The sequence below is a fragment of the Paramormyrops kingsleyae genome, chromosome 1 (assembly GCF_048594095.1).
Source record: "Paramormyrops kingsleyae isolate MSU_618 chromosome 1, PKINGS_0.4, whole genome shotgun sequence".
Classification (NCBI taxonomy): domain Eukaryota; kingdom Metazoa; phylum Chordata; class Actinopteri; order Osteoglossiformes; family Mormyridae; genus Paramormyrops; species Paramormyrops kingsleyae.
Genome location: NC_132797.1, coordinates 37,888,944 through 37,910,662, shown reverse-complemented (window position 1 = coordinate 37,910,662; position 21,719 = coordinate 37,888,944). Strand labels below are relative to the sequence as shown.

Genomic DNA, 21,719 nt, shown 5'->3' with positions numbered 1-21,719 from the left:
TGCTTCTGATTGTTGTCATTTGTCCAATGTATTTAATCTGCGTTAGATATGTTTTCCCCAGTCCGGTCATTAACGTCTAAGGTCCGTTTGTTGCCTCGCCTGGTGTTTTTCCTAATAAACCCCCATGTTTCCTCAACTATCGCCTCTGCCTTGCTTCCCCGCTCCGTGCGCGAGCATAAAGCCGTGACAGATTAAGCCTTGCCCTTGTCTGTGTGTTATGTAAGAAGTGTATTTGTGCGAACATACAAAGTGACTGCCATTTCTGTTCTCAGTGTATTGTAACTTTGGTTAGGGAGTTAGGAGGAGCTGTTTGTCTTTTGTTTCGTTTTTTTTTCTCTTAGTTCATTTTGTTTTTTTGTGTTGGCTGAGGTCACTCCCGAAGTTTATTCGTGCACATCAACTTTTGTCAAAACACGCTTGGTGAGTCAGTTTGTCCTGTGCACCTAGTTTGTTTTCCCCCACAGAAAACATGCCTCCCGTGCCACTATCCTGCTACCCCACAAACCCTATACTGGGGTGCGTAACAATTATCTTACACTAAATTTGCTTGGAGATCAGAAAGAGGTGTTATAAGACAAAATAGAGTAAATCAGGAACTATATTGTACTGGAAAGCTAGAGATGGAGACTTAAGGCATGGCCTGGACCCATGTCCGCACTCGACTCCAAACCCATTCACATCCTGGATACCACTCTGGCTCTCAACCCAGAAGGTGTCATGTCACTGTCATGTACAGCCCCGAGAGGGCCGCTTTGCCACTGCTCTCGACCTAGAGAGGGTTGTTCTGCCCTTTCTGTCTCTGGATGTCCTGGTTCGGCCAGGTGTCTCATGGGTTCCACTGCTATATGCTGAGGCCCTGCCTGTGCCCACCGTGTCCCTGGACTCCTTGCCTGCACCTGCCTTGCTATTTGTCCTGTCCTCTGTCCCTGTTTGTGCTCTGCCCCAGTCTTAGTGCTTGTCCTGTCTCATTACTCTGTCCTGCTTTGTCATGCCCTGTTCTTTCTGGTGTCCTGGCTCCGTCTGTCCACCCTGTTGTGTGGTCCCCTCCCCAGTTTGCCATTACCGGAGGGCAAACTTTTAGGGGGGTGGTACTGTTTTGTTCTGCTCCAACTGACCCTAACAAGCCACACCTGAAGCTCATTAGTCTTATAACTCATTCCTGATATTCTGTGATTCACTCTAGCTGCTTCTCATTTTGCTCCCTTGTTAGTCTTGTGTTTAAGTGCTTCCCAGTCTTGTGATCCCCAATTCTGTCATTGAAGTTGTGTCTTTCTATTGCTTGTGCCGTAGTCCCCCTTTTGATCCGCTGTGCTCCTGTTTATTTCCAGTTCTGTTCAGTCCCTTTCAATAAACTCCCTTTTGTTTGGCCCAGTGTCTGATCCCGTATCCTCTATTCTGCCTGCATATGACATTGTTATTGACTAGATAATGTGAGTGACAATTCCTATCTACTAATAATAGTAAGAACTATTATTACTAATAACCATTACTATTTATATAGCACTTTTTATACATGGAATGCAGCTCAAAGTGATTCACAAATTAGATTAAAATAAAACCAAAGACAGAGAAGCAACTAATGTCCACGTCAATTAAATTATAGAAGGATGGAATAAAATAAGGAAGAGTAAAAGCTAAATAAACAAAACTAAAAGGTTAGTTATAAAAGTTTTAGGTAGTAAAAATTAGAAATAATTTACATTGTATTTTATGGATATAGCAACAAAAAAATGAGATGAAATAACATAGGTGAAAAGAACACAAGCAAATAGTACCACAAGTGAATAGGAAAATACAAATAAAATAAAATACTATCATCCAACTGTGTATTTTCAGTAGCAGACACTCAGCTTTTCTAATGCCTTCTGATTATTTGAAGAATATAAAATACTATAGATATTAAACCTTAATTACATAGTTTTATTAAAAGTAAGTTATAACATAACATGATACTGATAAAGATTCTTGTCTAAACTTTACAACATAAGATTCTGAGAATCTTTGAAATGCAGAAAGATACCCACAGGCCAAGATGCGATGCCTGACAGTGGAAGTGGCGACACAATGCACAAAAGTTATTTCAGGTCAGACGCAGGAGAAGTCAGGTCCAGAGACAAACCACAGTGCCCAAAGCCTCAAAGTGTCACCCAAACCTACTGCCAGCATGTATCTGGCAACTCCATCAGCCAGCAGTGCACAGATCCACCAAAATCCTTCAACCACCTGCAATACACAGAGCCATTAAATGCAATCCATGCAAGATGGTTGTGTTCCACCAGTCAAGCCCACAACAGTTGACTGTATTCCACCAGCTAAGGCCAGGATCAAATGGCTTCAATCCTCAAAAAGAGTTATATGGAGGAAGTTCAATGAGGACGTAGACCAAATCCTGAAAGGGACCGCCAAGGGGGACATAGACTGCTGGCTGAAGACGATGGCCAACATTATAGTAAGCATCGCAACTAAGAGATTTGGCACAGAGACCACCAAGCCTGCATCATCGACCTACTGTATACTCTGAACCACCAAGTAGTTAGGATCCAGTAGTTAGGATCAGGGAGGAGCTAAAGTCACTCAAGAGGCAGTACAAGGTGGCAGGAGATGTAGAGGTGGCCAGCCTCTGCTAGGCTGGCCACCTCTACATCTCTACAATCCTCAGGAAGGAGCTTCTGACCCTGAGGATAGTGGAGAGCCACAGAAGAAGGTAGAAAGAGAGGATGAGAAGGAGAATAGCATTCCTTATCAACCCATTTAACTTGACCAAGCAGCTCCTTGGGCAGAAGAAGACAGGCTGATTGATCTGCAATGCAAGTAATATGAAAAAAGCAATGGATGATTTGGGAGTTGCTAGATTGGGCTGTTTTTCGCACTTGCTACAGCTAGTGATACACGAGGGGCTGCTATCGCAACAAAGTGCTATTGCTGTTGCCAGTGGCAGAAAAGCTGTGGGGCATTTTAAGTATTCACCACTTGCGTATCCTTGCTTGGAAGATATTCATATTCAACTGCAAATGCTTCAAAAACATTTTAAGAAGATGTACAATTGAGGTGGAACAATATGTTATGTATCTTTCTAGTGGGCTAATTAAAGATTATTTTGGCATACATCTCTATTTACTAGCCTAAAAATATTAATATTATATAAAGTATAAATATATTGTATATATGTTTAATGATGTTTAATGATGTTAAAATATCAAAGTAAAAAGAGCTCTTGTATCGGAATCTGTATCAGTATCGGCAGTTGTCTATCTGAATCAGATCAGAACTGAAAAAATGTGGATCAGCTCATTCCTAATTTATTCCCAAAGAAGAGAACTCAGTGAACATCGACCAGTTTCAGGTCATCTCCTTACTCAGCGTGCAGAGTAAAGTCTTCTTCAGTCTCCTAGCCAAAAGATTCTCAAATTTCTTTCGGAGTAATAACTACATCAACACGTAAGTAAGTAAGTAAGTAATTTATTTATAAAGCGCTTTTCTCAGACAAATAGTCACAAAGCGCTGTACAATAATGAAACAAAGTAAAACAGAAAAAGAAATACAAAACTTAAAACTCAGTAGAAAACATTACATAAACAGCAAACAAATACATAAAACATGCCATAAAACAAAAAATGCTCATCTCTGAGTAAAGGCCTCGATAAAAAGAAAAGTTTTGAGCTGTTTTTTAAAAGAGTCCACTGTAGCAGCAGTGCGCAAGTCACATGGCAAGCCATTCCAAAGCTTAGGTGCTACTGCCTGAAAAGCACAATCGCCACGGGTTTTCAATCTGGTACGAGGAATCACTAATAGCCCCTGCTGACCAGATCTAAGCTCCCGACAGGCTGTATAGCGATGAAGCAGGTGGGCAATGTATTCCAGTGCTTGACCATGCAAGGCTCTATAAGTGAGCACCAGAACTTTATACTGAACTCTGAACTGCACTGGAAGCCAATGCAGTGAGTACAGGATTGGGGTAATGTGGTCTTTTCTATTACAACGGGTTAAAAGCCTAGCAGCTGCATTTTGAACTAACTGTAGGCGAGAGAGGGCAGACTTACTCAGGGTCGTGTAAAGGGCATTACAGTAGTCGAGTCGTGATGAAATGAATGAATGAACCAGCATCTCCAATTCTGATTTTGATACAACAGACCTTAGTCAGTACAGAAGAGACCTCATATCATCCTGGTTTCTGAGGTTACAAAACAGCTCATCCTCCTTCTGTGCCTTGGGAGGAGAAGATGGAAGAGGCACAGAAGAGGAAGAGGGGAAAGTACCAGGAACTTCTGGAGGAAGTGAGTTGACGAGGGTTTGCAGGCTATTCCCTCAGCAAAGCCTACAGAATGCTGGGTATCATTGCTGCGAGCCATAAACAACAGCATGGAGGTTATAGTGGGCAGGAAGGCAGCAAAGCCGTGAAGTCGGAAATAAGGGTTTATTGGCACGAACAGGGCAGACAGCGACGAACATCAGTGACCGATTTGGGGAAAACTAACTCAGACGTGGACTAAATACATAAGACAAGCAGAAAATAACAGGCAACAGGTGATCAAAATCGGGAAGTAACACGAGGTAACGAGGGGGGCGTGGCACACACGAGGATCGGACGAGCCAGGCGTGACAGGTACCAGGAGTAGGGGTCTCTTGCGCTAATTAGCTGAAAGCAGAGCATTATCGGACGGGGCTTAAATACGACCGTGGAAGAAGTTTCATCTACACTACTACTTTGAGGACGTGCGTCAGTGGGAGGTGGCCATCCGTGTCGGACTGGATGAGAGTGAAGACGATGCAGTGAACAACCGTCGTTGCCAGTGAGCGTCGCCCTGTAGAGCTGCGAGAGGACATCCAGGAATTTGTGTGTAAAGCCTAAGACTTTGAACATCCTGTATCTTAACTGTAACAGAAAGGATATTGATTATTAGACTAGTTTTGTATAATTTAACAAAAAAAAAGTCATAAGATTCAGATGATGTTTCCCTAGCCCAGGAAGGGGAATCTGGGCGTAGAGACCCAATGGATGAACTGCCATGGCAGGCTGATAAGCATAGTAGAAGGCCTGGGGACCCTGCATTATATAGGGATGTCGCAGGCAGTAGCTGCCCTATGCAAACATACATATACCTACCTTGTGAGCGCCATGTACCACCTTTTACTTGGGAGTTAGATAAGGATGGGAGGTCAGTGGATGAGTTTATTGAGGAAGTGGAAAGAGTTTTGAGGGCCAGGGAGGACAGCCCTGTAGAACATCCTCTCTTTATTAAGGGGGCCTGCATTAGAGGAGTTAAGGTTGTGCAGAGGGCACCCGAGTGATCTGTTCAGGTTTCTGCGGGAAGCATTTGGTGAGAAATGCAGCGCAACTCAGCTTTTGCAGGCGTTTTACCACCAAAGACAAGCAGAGGGTGACAGCCTTTGCGATTACTCTCATGCTTTGAGCTCTTTTATACAGTAAGTGTCCCCTGAAGCATTAACTAATGAGGATGCTGTTCTTAGAGACCAGTTTGTTGAGGGTCTGAGGGACACTTCTCTTAAGAGACAACTTTGCAAGTTTGTGAGGGATAAGCCTCACTGTACTCTCCTTGATGTATGCAATGAGGGTGTTTTGTGGTCTTTGGAGGATGGTAAATGTTGTGGTCCTCGCGTCATCAAGAACAGACATGTAAAATCCGAAATGATTTGTAAAACATCGTGTTTTCCGGTCAGAGCACAGGAAAAGTCTGCTATTCTAGAAGAAGGGCAGTAGCACAGCAAGATAAACGACTGACAGAGCAGGACCAAGCTATTTCTGAGCTAACTAAGGCTGTCAGAGAGGTGACTGTACAGCTGACAGGCTGGATGAGTCAAAGATTAAAAAATGCATCCAAGATTTACAGATGATGGGCAACCAATATGCTTTAGGTGTAATGGGGTGGGACATATAGCAAGGAAGTGTCTGCAGAAGCAGGTTGACAGAAACACAGCTCCCACTCAGTCCCAGAAGGTACAGGGAAACTGCTCAGTTGCTGTGAGCCGGGCAATGCGAGGGGTTGTGGCAGGCTCATATAAGGACAACATAACCAGGGACAGGTTACTGGAGCGGGCTGTGGAGAAGTGCACCATGATGGATTTAAAAATCGGGGGTGTTACGACATTATTATTGGATACAGGTAGTCAGGTGTCATGCCCACCTCACTTGATCGGCGTCAATTGCCGGAAACTAATGGAAACCACCATACTTAAGCCTCGCACTGACAGTCTGGTGCGAGGTATTGTCGCTATGCACATACTGAGCGCTCTGATTTTCATTGTCTCCCCAGTTGCGTTCTGTTTTCCTGGCCCTGCCCACTTCTTCCACGATTCCTGCCTGCCCTCCTGCCTGTGAAGCCCCTCTTGGATTCCCCAGTTTTCGTCCTCCGTGTCTCCGGCTTGACCCCCTAGCTTCTCGGCCCTCGGCATCCCTTCTCTCGATGATGACATCGGATCACATTCTGGTTTCTGGCGACAACTTGGATACGGCTCACGACTTCCCCTTGCTTAACCCCTAATAAACCTGGTTACCTTTATTCGTCTCTGTGGATCTTTCTGGGGAAGGACATCAGGTCAGTACAATAACAGAGAGCTTTTTTAGGGAACATTTATCTGGCCAAAGCAAGGACATTCTTTGTACAATAGGCTGGCTAAAGATCACAGCTGCCAATGGGTTAGACATACCATACCTGGGTTACCTAGAGCTTGATGAAGAGACCCTGGGTGTGACTCTACCCGAGTGTGGTTTCTTTGTTGTCAAGGACCCACAGAATTACTCTTCTGTGCCTGGTCTTGCAGGCATGAACATCATCAGTAGATGTAGACAAATTGTACAGTCAGAGTTTGACACTACACTAGGTGGACAGCTCAATTCAGACTGGAGGGAAGCTTTTCAAAAGATGCAGATGACACACCCAGAAAAGACTGCCTTTGCTCTGGTGGCAGGAAAGGAATGTGTTCATGTTCCAGCATCATTGGTTACTACTGTCACAGCAAGAGGGCAGTGCTTAGTGTGCAGTGATGGTTCCTTAATGTTGTTGGAACCTGCATGGAGTCAATTACCAGGTGGTCTAGTTGTGTTGCCCACACTGGTAGCCTCCCTGGCCATGTTTTTCCAGTACAGGTTGGTAATGTTTCTCAGGAGGACCTCTGGCAATAGCCCAGGACTAGTTTAGGAATGTTGTCAGAGGCTAAGCAGGTGAGAGGGGATGAGCACTGTTAGGTTAAGTTCCAGAGAATCTCTGTGGGCATAGAACAAGTGACTGTTGATATGAAGGCAGGTCAATAGACTGATAAATACTCAATATTGGAAGGGGTTTGCATGCGGGGTACTACTGAGCAGTAGGCTCAGTTGCGTGCCTTTTTGGAGAAGTACTGCCATGTAGAGACCTACGCACCGCGGGACCCAACGCACCGAGTGCGGCGCGGGACACGATTTGATGGGTGGATGCGGGTGCGGGCGGTAAGGTCCTCATGTACGTGCGGGTTGCGGGAGAATAGAATCAATCGCGGGACTCCCGCAAAATGTAATTATCTTAAAAACAAATACAGTCGAACCTCGGTATAACGTTTACACCAATACAACGTTCAAATTTCAATGTCCCGAATTCGCGTAATGCATTATTCCATTTGCCGGTATCGCTTAGAATGTACACCTTTACAGCGTAAACTTCGATATAATGTATGATTTTCAGAGGAAAATAGGCAAACTGACCTTCGTTACAACGTACAGCCTCATCTTCCGAGCGCGCGCACAATTCAGAATCGGATGTTGCCGGCCATCTACATCGCTTAGCAACACCTAACTGTATGAACCTATCCTCACGAAGCATTCCACTCCTTGCATGCAGCCCCCTTTTTTTCATGATTTTGCATGGTGTCATGGTATCAAAATTTATTTCAGCCAATTGAATCATACAGGTGCATAATTTCGGTTTGACATTAGGTTCCAGTAAGGCGATTTGAACGATAAGCTGGCAGTGGATTTTGCGTTATGTCGGCTGTCTATGAGTAACTGATATTAACCTAGTTTGAAGAATATAGTTCCTATTCAGAATAGGAACTATATTCTTCAAACTACACAAGCTGTATGTCATAGTGTCAACTTGAGGGGTGTTTTCTAAAAGTTTTTTTTATATACATTTTGTGTTCTATCATTCATGGGTGTGATCCAAGAGAGTATAAGTGCTTTGCCTGTGGTACTTGTGCGAAAAATAGTAGCCTTAGATTATGTGTGAACTACAGAAGACTAAACGCCAAGACAAAGAGTGATGCGTGGGGCTCAGTTCTTCTCTACTATTTACCTAGCTAGTGGCTATCACCAAGTAGCTATGCATGAGAGGGATAGGCCTAAGACAGAATTTATTAACTCATTTGGCCTATTTGAACATTTGAGGATGCCTTTTGGCATCTGTAATGGACCAGCGACATTCCAACGTCTAATGCAGGCCACCATGAGTGACCACATTTTTCAGATCATGTTAGTCTGGAGCTACGAGAATGATTCCTGGTCTTAGAGGAATGTCTTATGAGGAGAGGTTAGCGGAACTGAATCTGTTCAGCCTTGAGCAAAGGAGACTAAGGGGGGATATGGTTCAGGTCTATAAGATTCTAACGGGTCTGGATGCTGTTCAGCCAAATGACTATTTCAATATTAGTCTAAATACTAGAACTCGTGGCCATAAGTGGAAATTAGCGGGAGAACATTTTAAAACAAATTTGAGGAAGCACTTCTTTACACAGCGTGTAGTAAGAGTATGGAATAGTCTTCCTGCTAGTGTAGCAGAAGCTAAAACCATGGGTTCCTTTAAATCAGAGCTAGATAAGATTTTAACAACTCTGAGCTATTAGTTAAGTTCTCCCGAGGTTGATGGGCCGAATGGCTTCCTCTCGTTTGTAAATTTCTTATGTCTATCTGGGGTGCGTTTCTCGAACAACGATGGAAGTTAGCATTAACGATGCATCGTACTATGGTAGTTCAAACTAACCAACATTCGAACAACGACTGTTTCTCGAAACCGTCGTACCACAGTTGTTCGAACCACGTTAGTTAGTTAGGACTTATGTAGTTGGAACTACAGTGGTTCCAGCGCTGATTGGTCAGACTCACGGCAAGTCGTGCGCAACAACTAACAATGCACTTTCACAGCCGGTTGCGTACAAACACTCGCAAACTATAAAATATATAATAATCACACACACACACACATATATATTTATTTGTGACATCAATTTCTGTCAGTCACATAACGCCAATAAAATTAAAATTAGCAATCGCGGAAAAATAATGCGACGCTCCTTGGAGTGATAAACAGAATAACTTTTATTCCGACGTTGTCGCTTACAGAATATTGTTATACTGGCTGACTGGGATACACAGGTGTGTGTAATAACCAAACATTACAGACGTAATTTCCCGATAACAAAGGCATGGATTCATATCTGGCCGCTGTAGTGTCATTCTGCTCTTCCATAATGGCAATGACAGCTGTCAGTGAATAAGGAGTACTTCATCAAAATGCTGTACTCTTTTCTAAGGTGACTGTTGTCCCTCTAAAATTATGTGTGTAATGAAGAAACTGCACAACACCCAATGGTCTGCATAGGGCTACAAATACACACATGTATACACATACAAGGGTTAATGAAAGTTGTCCTTCATCATACTTTGTGGTTGTCTGTGACCTCCAGAGGAATACTTAAGTAAATTAGGAAATTGGGCACAGGTGGGAAATTATGTGCTGCTTCAACATGCTCTACACTACTTAAAGCCAGTGGGAAGAGGTCCTATATCCCAATGTTAGTATGGCACGAAAGCCACAATTTACAGCCGCAGAGCTGTCTGTATTAGTAGATGAGGTGGAGAGGAATAGGGCAATCCTTTTCTCCAGGCTCAAAAATGTGACCACAAACGCAGACAAGAAACGAGCTTGGGAGGACATCACAGACAAAATAAATTCTGTGTGCCATGGCTGGAGACGCACAACGGTGGATGTGAGGGGGAAGTGGAGGGACTACGCCAGTGTGACCAAGAGGAATGCTGCAGGGCTCAGGAGGGAGCAGGAGAGGACTGGTGGTGGGAGCACCAGTCTACCTCCTCTCACTCCTGGGGAGGAGCGAGTCTTGGCCATTCTAGGGCCAGAGGCACTTGAGGTTGTCCCAGGAGGCATAGATGTCTGTGGTCTACACACCTCTCAGACATCAATGCTTTCTACCCCTCGGTCACCTCCTCCTGGCCCAGCAACATCTGACTCCCTGCAGTGCAGTCCTCAGGCGTACTCCATGCCGGGCCCCTCCACATCTGCCATGCCTCTGCCGTGGCCATCACTCCCTTAGGGCTGCAGTTTCCCCTGAGTCCCCTGAATCCTCTCAGCCTGGGAGCTCACCCACCCCCATCCATCCCGCTGCCTCGCCACAGCACACCCGCCGGCGCATAAATATTCGCTGCCGGTGCAGAGAAGAGCTCCTCAGGTCTGACAGTGAGAAAAAATCCATTCTGAGGGACATCAGGGACGAACTGGTGGCCCTGAGGGAACAGGAGAGACACCATCAGAAGGTGATGGCCTACCGGAGGGAGAAATTGGCCTTACTGGCCCAACAGGTCAGAAGATCCAGCATCACACTGCACCTCCCAACCTCCGACAGTAAGTTCATCTAACGATGTATTAGCATTACAGAATGTGCTGGTTACCTACTGACTGCTGCTATTATCCTTTAACAGACACTGAGTGATCATGCCTGCCATGACCGCCATCCCTTCACCTCCTTTTTTTTTTCGTTGTAAATAGGCCTGGATATCAGGCCTCCATGCCTCCCACAGCTAGCCACACAGACTATGTAATCTGCTGGTCTGTGGCCTGAGCATGCTACCAAGCCTTTCATCAGTGCCAGCTGTGCTGTTGGAGTTTGTAATAATTTTTTTTCCCTTCCTGTTGGTTGCTCTGACTGTCATGTAGTGTGGCTTTGATGCAGGAATGCTGACATTCCTTGAATGACTTGACAGTGAAATAAGTATTTGACTCCACCCCACCACCTTGACACTAGATCACAAATATGGGCAAAACATCTTGGCCTACGTATCATACACTTTCATGTAGTTTCAAATAGAAGCAATAAGCTTGGGAGAGGATGAGCATGCTGCTGCTTTAATACAAAACCATAACACAATGTTGAGGGACTGACATTTGCTATTCCTTGAACATCCATCCCTCATTGTCATCACCAAAATGGTCAGGTATTTAACCAAGGTGCACCATGTCACCAACTACTATGAAATGTAAGTGAAATAGTCTGCTCCTTAACTCAAAAATCACTGCTGCTACTAACGATTCAATTTGCACAGATATGCCCACCAATGAGGACTGCTTTTCGATCTACTCCAATTAAGTGTGTGGTTCCCTGCTCATTATAAATGCTGTGTGAAGATGTGAGGGTTGTAGAGCAATGGCAGCATTGCAGCGCATCATGGAGTTGAACCACCGTAGCAGGCGGCGTGGTGAGGTGGCGTATAGGCATGCGTTCATACGTACTACTTTTGATCCCCTGGAGGTCCTTTCGGATGATACTATTATCCGAAAGTATCGCCTTACTCGTGCGAAGATAATGGAGTTACTGGATTTTGTTCAGCCTCATCTTGCCAGGCCCACTAGGCGTAGCTACGCCTTAAGTCCAAGTATCCAGCTTTTGGCTGCACTTCGCTTTTACGCCTCGGGCAGCTTCTACGAGGTGCTGGGAGATGGCCTTGGTCTCAGCAAGGCATCTGTCAGCAGAGCTGTGACTGCTGTCACCCAGGTGCTGTTACAGCTTGCTCAGAGGATGACCTTTCCTGCCACCGCGGAGGAGATCACCAGGGCAAACCAAGCCTTCCACACCATTGCTGGCATTCCCCGTGTCATTGGTGTGATCGACGGCACCCTCATCCCCATCGCCAGGCCGTCCATCAATGAGCCAGCTTATTACTCCCGGAAAGGCTACCCAGCTATCAATGTTCAGGTGGTCTGTAACCATCAGGGTGTCTTCACTGACATTGTGGCAAAGTGGCCAGGGAGCACCCATGATGCTTTTGTCTGGGCCAACTCTGCTGTCTGCAAGGTTGCAGAAGGTGTTGGCTTTGGGGGCTGCTATCTCCTTGGTGACAGCGGTTACCCTCTGCGCCCCTACCTGCTGACCCCCATCCAGCAAGCCGAGGCAGAGGAGAGGTACTGTATAACAGCACTCACATCAACACGCGCGCTGTTGTGGAGAGGGCCATAGGGGTGTGGAAGCAGCGTTTCCGGTGTCTAAGCAAGTCTGCTGGTGGCCTACAACTACACCCCTCGAAATGCTGTGCTGTGGTGGTGGTGACTGCACTGCTGCACAACATGGCTGTCACAGCAAACATACAGCTGCCTGACGATGAGGAGGTGTTGGCAGAGGCAGTTGATGAAGGCCATGTCGAGGGTGATGGACTGCATCCTGCAGGCCTACAAGTACGACAGCAGCTGATACAAAATATGTTTGGCCCCTAATGCCCCCCACCCCACCCTACCCTACCCTACCCTTCTCTCCCACTGGCCCTTCTATTTTTCCCTCCACATTTTTGTTTTTTTTTTGCCATTAAAATCCCTGTTGTATAATTTACTTCCCCCATGTTTCATTCTATCATGATCTATTATTATTATTTGGGTTTTAGTATTTTCTTTTATTTTTATTTTTTTCCCGAAATTTTATATATATATATGGCGAGGTGTACCATATGGCACAATGACCACAGGGTACACAACATCGTTCACCAAGCAATACACACTGACTGCATGAGGAGAGGGAGGAGTTTCCTGACCTGTCTTCAGTTCCTGTAGACTACCTGGACTTAAAACAAGTATTCGTTAAGTCCCGGGCTTCCTCTCTTCCTCCACATCGTCCTTTCGACTGTGCCATAGACCTCCTACCTGGCACCTTGCCTACTAGGGGTCGTCTGTACGCCTTGTCTGTCCGTGAAAGAAAGGCTATGGACAATTATATCAGTAGTGCTTTAGCATCGGGAATAATTCGGCCGGTCTCATCTCCAGCAGGTGACGGTTTCTTTTTTGCGGATGTTACAATCCCAGGTCGAGGTCATACCTGCAAACTTGTCGCTTTTCGGCAACAATCGCCGTTTTCATTGTCAATTGGGTCATTCACGTGAATGGTGTAGAACCGGAGAGTTTTTTTTTTTTGGGGGGGAGCTTGCGTTAATTGACATCTGGGCCGATCGGAATCTCAACTGAGCTCACGCCTGTCAAGAGAGGGAGGTGGGGGTGGGCTTGCGTGCCATGTAGGCCATTATTGGACAATTCTTATAAATGACATTTTTTCTGGACCAATCGGAATCTCAGCGCTTGCTTCAGAATCTTGAAACACACTGCCATCTGTGTTCGCGCCTGTCAATAGACACCTGACCTAATGTGGAAACTCTGATGAAAATTGAATTCAAGGTAAGTCAGTTTTTTTGGAGCTAAACAACATATATTTGTTTGCTTAAGTCAAATAACGTCAGCTAGCGTTTTTTTTCCCCATACAGTTAGCCTATGCTTCGAGCAAAATGCTTAAATGCCTCAATCCATTTCAGGGTGAGTGAACGCTGGCGAGTTTGGCTGCCGCTGCTCTCTGGTTGTTGTAGTTGAGTTTTTTTTTTTTTTTAAATTGCTCTTAAAGTTATTTTACGAGAACAAACAGAGTATCTGCGAGTGATTCCGTCCTGAATCATTTTTATACAGTTTGCGGATTATTATTAGTAGTCGTGTCGAAGCTGTCTTGATAGATTTCTGTTACCCGCATCTATATCGGGCTTTCTTTAGCCTCCAGCATTTAATGCCCGTTCACTAATAAGATGTGGATTCCTAGGGCGTGTGTGTGGTCTGTGCTTACCTGGACTGTTTTAGTCGTCATTCACCGCCCTACGACAGCACTGCTTCAGTACTCTATTACTGGGCTTTTGCGGCTCCGTGTCCACCTGGCCGTCCCTCCACCTGTGGCGCTTCACCTCCACCCGGACATCACTTTCAAGCCTCGCCACAGATATGTCCACCGAGGGTCCCGGAGGAAATTCAGTTACGACTACACTAACCCGATAAAATCCATCTTGTCTTCATCTCGCCGTCATCCTCGCAACACCAACCGGGATGTTAACCACAATGTTTTAGCTCGCCTAACCAGGTCGGCTAATGCTACAGTCAAGCAGGCTAACTCCAGCGTCAACTTTGGATTATTAAACATCCGCTCTCTGACTGGTAAGGGACATCTCGTCCAGGATCTCCTTTCTGTGCGTAAGTTGGATTTTCTATGTTTGACTGAAACGTGGCAACAGCATAATGATTTTGTTTCCCTCAACGACTCTATTCCACCTGAGTTTGTTTATGTTTGCCAACCTCGTGAATCGGGGCGGGGCGGAGGTCTTGCGATGATTCATCGGAAGCAGTGGAAAGTTCTCCCTGTCTCCGCCCCACTCTTCCGTTCGTTTGAATACATTGCATCACAGCTTGCGGGATCGACTCCAACTATTATATGCACTGTTTATCGACCACCTAAGCCAAATAAGGACTTTTTAAATGACATTACTGCTCTTATTACTCACTTTTCGGTACTCCCTCCCAATATTATAATCCTTGGTGACTTCAACATTCATATGGACAATGACAATAACCTCCTCTCCAGAGATTTTACAGCTTGTCTGGATAGCTTTGGACTTCGGCAACATATTAACTTCCCTACTCACTGCAAAGGCCATATCCTAGACTTGGTTTGTTGTTCTGGTGTCACCCCCTCTGACTGCAAAGCCAATCTGTTCCCGCTCTCTGATCATCAGCTTATTACCTTCAATATAAATCTACCACTTTCCAAGATTTCCACTCCGCGTAATATTGCATTTAGGAAAATGAGTAATATTAATCCTGACTTCTTCTCATCTGCTCTAAATGACCTCCCTTGTACCCATAGCATATCTTCCCCTGATGAACTGGTCTCATATTATAATTCCGAACTCCATAACCTACTTAATACATTTGCTCCAGTCAAACTTCGATCAGTCTCATTCACTCGCTCAGCTCCATGGTTCACTCCCACTTTGCGCCATCTTAAAGCTAAAGGACGCCAACTGGAACGCCTCTTCAAGAAAACTGGACTCACCATCCACAAAGAACTGTACAATAATCATTTTCTACTTTATAAGAACTGCATTGCCTCGGCCAAATCCACATACTACTCTGGTTTAATCTGCTCTAGTGAATGTAACCCTAAGTCTCCTTTTTCTCTGTTTAATAATATTACTAGGCCTCCGGACTTTTTTCCCTCCCATATGTATTACAATGATTTTTGTAATTTTCTCATGTCCTTTTTTACATCGAAAATTTCTGATATCCACCAGCAACTTTTTGAAAATGGAACTGAAGCTCCTGAAGCAGACTCTCTGCCCCCTTTTCAGTTTCCCTGTCAGTCATTTACAAGCTTCACTCTCCCTTCCATAAATGACATATCTGTAATTATTCGGAAATCTAAATCGTCCACCTGTCCGCTCGACCCTCTACCCACTACTATGGTTAAAACCTGTCTCCCCTCCCTGGCCCCCCTAATTACCACCATTGTTCACTCTTCCCTTAACATTGGAATTGTCCCTCCATCACTCAAAACTGCTTCTGTTACTCCAATTCTTAAAAAACAAGGTGCAGATCCCAATAACTTCGATAACCTTCGTCCTATATCAAACCTCCCTTTTATTTAAAAAATTCTTGAGAAAGTTGTTGCCTCCCAGCAGCCATAATCTCCACGAACAATTCCAGTCTGGTTTTTGCCCCCTCCACAGTACAGAAACAGCATTACTAAAAGTCACCAATGACCTCCTAATGGCGGCTGATTCTGGCCTTCTCACTATTCTCATCCTCCTAGATCTGACCGCAGCCTTTGATACTATTTCTCACAATACTCTTCTGAATAGATTATCATCCATTGGCATCAGTCATACTCCACTTGCTTGGTTCACCTCATATCTCTCTGGCCGCACTCAGTTTATCCAACTCAAATCACACTCCTCACGTTTATTCCCCATTTCAGCTGGTGTTCCCCAGGGTTCAGTATTGGGGCCTCTTTTATTCATTACTTACATACTACCACTCGGCCATATATTTTGGAAATTTAATATTAATTTTCACTGTTACGCTGATGACCCCCAACTCTATATCTCCTCTAAACCTAGCTGCTCCTTTCCACCATCTTCCCTCTCAGACTGTCTAATGGAGATTAAATCATGGTTCTCCTCTAACTTTCTCAAACTCAATAGCAATAAAACTGAAGCTCTACTCGTCGGTACAACTTCCACTCTATCCAATTCCCATAGTTTTTCCATCAATATTGATAATTCCGCTATACACCCCTCCACCCAGGTTAAGAGTCTGGGCGTCATCCTAGATAGTACTCTTTCATTTCAGTCACACATTAGTCATATCACCCGGTCTGCATACTTCCATCTGCGCAACATAAACCGACTCCGTCCCTTCCTCACTCCCCATGCTGCTGCCATCCTTGTTCATAGCCTCGTCACATCTAGGATTGATTATTGTAACTCTCTACTCTTTGGTCTCCCTAACAAGTCCCTCCGTAAACTCCAACTCCTTCAGAATGCTGCAGCTCGGGTAGTAACTCGTACCCCCGCCAGGGAACATATCACCCCAGTCCTTCAACAGCTTCACTGGTTGCCCATAGAAACTAGAAGAGTATTCAAAATTCTAGTTCTCACTTTCAAATGCATTTACAAGCTCGCCCCTCCCTATCTGTCTGGCCTGCTCCACATTGCCACCCCATCCCGAACTCTCAGATCTTCATCTTCCACCCATCTTATTGTTCCGTCTGCCCGCCTTATCACCATGGGACACAGAGCTTTTAGTTGCTCTGCTCCCCGTCTTTGGAATTCACTTCCAGCGGATATCAGAAATATCGATTCTCTTCACTTGTTTAGGTCAAACCTCAAAACTCATCTGGGGATTTAAGTCTTATTCACTTTAGACCTATTGTTGTCTGATTACCCATACAGAAATGAAATATATTGCAATATATTGGAATTTATGTTGTCGAAGTAAAAAAAGTACTTAAAAATATATTTTAAGCAATATATTCACATACCATATATTTCTCAAATATATGTGAAATATATGATTGTAAATACATCGATTCATATACATTGCTTATATATTCCCAAATATATTTAAATCAATTAGGTTGTTTTAAAATTCATTTATTAATTTATGTAGTTTATGTGACAATTAGAACAAACGAATACATACAGTACAGCGCAGTGGTGGCCTAAAGTTTAAGGATTTGGGCTGGTGTTGTGTTCATTTGAAGGCAGTTTAGACACTTGTGATTTGTCACATTGTAATTTTCACAAAACAAGTGATTATGCTAATAAAATACCTGTTTGGGCCATGTTCTTGTCCTTTCTCTGTAATAATATTCCCAGTGGGCACAGCACGTGTTATCCATATGGGTTTTTGATGGATATTTGGTGAAGTGGTGGATCCACCAATTTCCACTTGATATCCACGTAGATCCATTGTGATTTTAAGTATGTGGAAAAGATGTACTAAATCCACGTGGAATTTTTGATTCCATTATCAATCTTTGCCCACCGAATACAATTTTAGTTCAAACAGGAAAAATATTTTTGCATGTTTTTCATAAATTGTAAATCTGCATGTATATGTAAACACAGAATAGAGATAATAATCAGAGTGTAACTCAACCTCTGCTTTTTCTGTTGTAAAGTTCTAAAGTAGGCCCTAATGATTTTGTACATTTTTCATATGGCACCTAGACAGATTTAAAACACTTTATGTGATGTCTTTTTAAACTAGTCACTGAACATACCCACAATTGTATTTTCGATAACTCGATAAACTTTATGGCACTGTCGGCAACCGCGTGTTTGGAATGCTAACAGGTTATCTGCAGCTACACTTTTATTTCAGCATTCTGTTGTTTTATTTTTGTGATCTAGTGACGGATTGTCTAGTATTTTATTTAAAAAAATCAGGTGAGAATAAATAATATACAGAATGGAAAAATAGCGTCGCGACGTTGTCAGCGCGTATGACGTCACCCAAATTTGAAAGTTTTTTTTTCCTGGATTTACAACGACTGCAGACTCTTTCGCGCGGATTTCTCCTGTCGTACAGTGACTCGACGTTTTTCGAAGCTCATGTGAGTAGTAAATACTTTGTTTTACATATTAAACAGTCAGTCAGTTAGTTAAATTACTTTTTTTTAGATTCATAGTAGTAAAACATTATGGTTTACAGCTAACGGCATCACGTGTGTCCTTGTCTCACCGAGATAGGATTTTTCAATGTTACCCACTTGATGTTCTTTAAAAATGATCATATTCTTACATGACAAAAAAAATAATTTGTGCAGGGTACCAATCGTGTGTTGCCAACCCAGTGCTGATGAGTGCAGAGGCGGTGTTAATTCTAGTTAATTATTCTTGTCTGTTGTCAGATTATTCATGTTATCAGCCGTTTTATGCAGTACCGAAAACTGTACAAGTAACGACCAACAGTTACAGTGGCACGTTTTGTGTACTGTAATGTTATTTATATAGCATTATAATGCAGCGATCATGAAAGGTATGCTTGTGTAATGGCATACCTGCCATTATATCACACGACATATTTTATTTCGTATTTTCAAAATGTCTTAACTAAAAACTGTAGCATATGCAGCTGCGAACACTCTGATATAAGGAAGCTGGAATTAACTTAAGCCCCGAAATAAGAAGCTAAACGAATCAGAAGCTGCAGATAAGTAGCTAACTTAAGCCGCGTGTGACTTTGTCATTAGTTTGGGTGACAAGGTTGACCATGGCCAAGAAACACGAAGACAACGGAATCGCAGCAGTGATCCGTAGCTCCGCCCACCGCCCTGCTCCGATTAACATATATTTGCATGTAGTGAACTTGAAAATGAAAAGGCAAAGTAGAAAATGAAAATACAAAAAGGGTTTTTAATTTTATTTTTTAATTTTTCACATCTGACTCATACATGAGTGGAAATTTAAAATGCAAATGGTGCTATTTCATTTTTATTTTAATTTTTGCAAGATTTTTGTGCAAAGACATTGGAAACTAAATGGCAAAGTGGAGATTGTATTTTCTTTTTATTTTTTGCAGAAAATACCTCACATACTAATACTGCCCAAACATCAATGGTCTAGAACCGCAATGGACACGTGTTGTTGCCTGTTTTACATGTCGATGAACACCATTGAAAGGGTAACTGTCATGATCCGCTCCGTCCGCTCCTGATGTGTGCCACGCCCACCTCGTTACCTCGTGTTCAGCCCTAATTGTGATCGCCTGTGTCCTGTTAAGTCTAGCTTGTCTTTTGTATTTAGTCCTCGTCTGAGTCAGTCTTCCCTAGACTTGTCATTGTATTGTCATGTGCTGTGCTTTGTCCGTCAGTCTGCCTCCATTAAACCCCGTTTGTCCGTATTTCCGGCTCGCTCTCCTGCTTCACCGCTTGCCTGCTTGCCGCGTGCTGACAGTAACTGCTGATATTATTTTTTTGGTCATTTTTGCAAGTTTTCTTTAATATGTAGGCAAGAAATTAGAAGTAGAAAATGCATTCACGTCTTGATGTTTTATTACTAATTATTGTCAAGAGAGCTTTGCCCAAGCTCTTGCTAAAATGTGATTATGTGATGTAATGATCTAAAGCAATAGGTTCTCCAATAAAAACTTTGTAATTTTATTTTCCCCCCATAGCATGGAGAGAAAGAAATGGGCGTGGGCTGTCTAGATGGAGAATACTTGCGAAGAAGAGGGTGTTATTCCATTCAACTGGATCAAGGACACAAATGTGTTCTGGCCAGTGTGTACCAATATTGCGTTTTACACAAGAAGTGTGCTGAGCTTGATGTAGAGAAATGGAGAAAAATTAAGCTCATAAAGATTAAACATTACTCTCGTAAGTGAAATTCATTTACGTCAAATAATGAAATTAATTTATGTCAAAGCAGTGATGAAGGCATTGGAAAACAGTTACTTTCTGCTTTTCAGACAGTATGGAAGAGTGTGAAGAATATGACGTAACCACAGCAACTGAGAATAGTGATGAAGAGGTTCCAAAGAAACGCCAGGCTAATCGAAAACTCAAGTGATTTTGTATATGACAGAAACATCATAAGTAATGGTATGTCACAACACAGTTAGAAATTTTCAGACATAATTGGTTTTTAAATGTTAATTATCAAATGCTCCAGAATAAAATGTGTAACTGTTGGTCTTTCCAAAGGTTTGCCTTTTCAAAATATCCTCAGCATTTAGTTTTTAAACTTTTGTCACAATTACTTTAACATGGAGTTAAAGTATACAGTATATTAGCGTATGAGTATATGTTATATTTTATTTCAGTTTAAGAATTGCATGAAAATTAGTGTGGCTACTGCAAAGGAAATGGTAAAACATTTGAACAGCAGGCATGTGAATTTCAGCACTATGCACTACACATCAGCATTTCCCAAGTTTTAGGTAAATGCTGCCACACCTGTTTAGTTCATGCCATTGTCAATGCACCGTTCCATCATATAAAACAATTATCAATAATTTTTTATGAAAATAAGATGAGCCACGTAAGTTCATTTTTCTGGTAATTCTGACCCTGTAATAGGACTATGAAGATGCTCACACATCAATTTTGTGGTATTTATTTTGTTGACCTTGTCTTTTGATAAGTGGACTTCTGAGTTTCTACATTATTTTTCTCTAACTCTGATATAAAATTAGATTAAAATGTATGAAGAAACCACACTCAAATGTGTATTCTAACTTTTTAGTAAAATATTAATACAATAATTTTGATTAATGCATCTGTGCTTATAGATCAAAGTCTGAATACCACAGTTAGACCATTTATTTCCTTTTGTTCATCATGTGAAATTGGTGTTTAAAGACTGCCAAGTTTGTGATGTTGATTAAAATATTTATTTTCTTCTAGATTCTTGAGTAAATTTAACATGAAGAGATTGAGAGGGGAGAAAGCATCTTTTGAGAAGACAGCTCTTTGTAAATTAATAATTGGTGAATGATTGTCACTTAAGTGACTGTGTCTTTTTTATCTAAATGTCTGTAACTGATGATTTGAATTCCACACATCTGAATTTGCTAACACTTCTGAACGTTGTTTGTCACTTGATTCACAGACGGTGTGGTAAAGAGCCATGGGGTTACAGAAGCCTTTGTTTACAGCTTCATTGCCAGCAGACTAAGAAATGCACCAAAGCGTCAAGGAAGACCGGACATGCTTTAATTATTATTGTTGCAGCGAGTGGTATGGTTTGATTTAGACAGTTATCTAACTGGTCACGAGTGTTTCATTTATTTTTTAGTGCCAGATATTCTGTTAGTATTATAAACTACATCCAATTTTAATGTGTATCTTATTTAGTCTGTTTTGAAGTATATCATAATAAATACATTACCATTGAATATTTCTGTGAATTATCTTTTCATGTCTGCTTTATGGAGGATGTAGATATTGTAAACTTCGTAGAATTTATGTTGAACGCAACACGTACATTCCACTTGCCAACATCCATGTGAACTCAACTTCCCTTTTACATGTAATTAACTTTTCCACATGCTGTTCCAACATGTATTCCACTTGTTTGTGCCCACTGCGTTTGCAGAATTTATGTTGAACACGGATCCAGAAGTGCAGAGCAAGTAGACGTACAT

The 21,719-nt window shown here is 42.8% G+C and overlaps 1 long non-coding RNA gene across 1 annotated transcript; it reads left to right on the top strand.

Annotated features, from left to right (window-relative positions):
• Positions 1–19,166: 19,166 nt before the first annotated feature.
• LOC140578712 (uncharacterized) lies at positions 19,167–21,488 on the top strand. Its single transcript, XR_011982974.1, has 4 exons — positions 19,167–19,256; positions 19,749–19,950; positions 20,043–20,175; positions 21,185–21,488. It is a non-coding gene; the product is annotated as an uncharacterized lncRNA (long non-coding RNA).
• Positions 21,489–21,719: the final 231 nt, after the last annotated feature.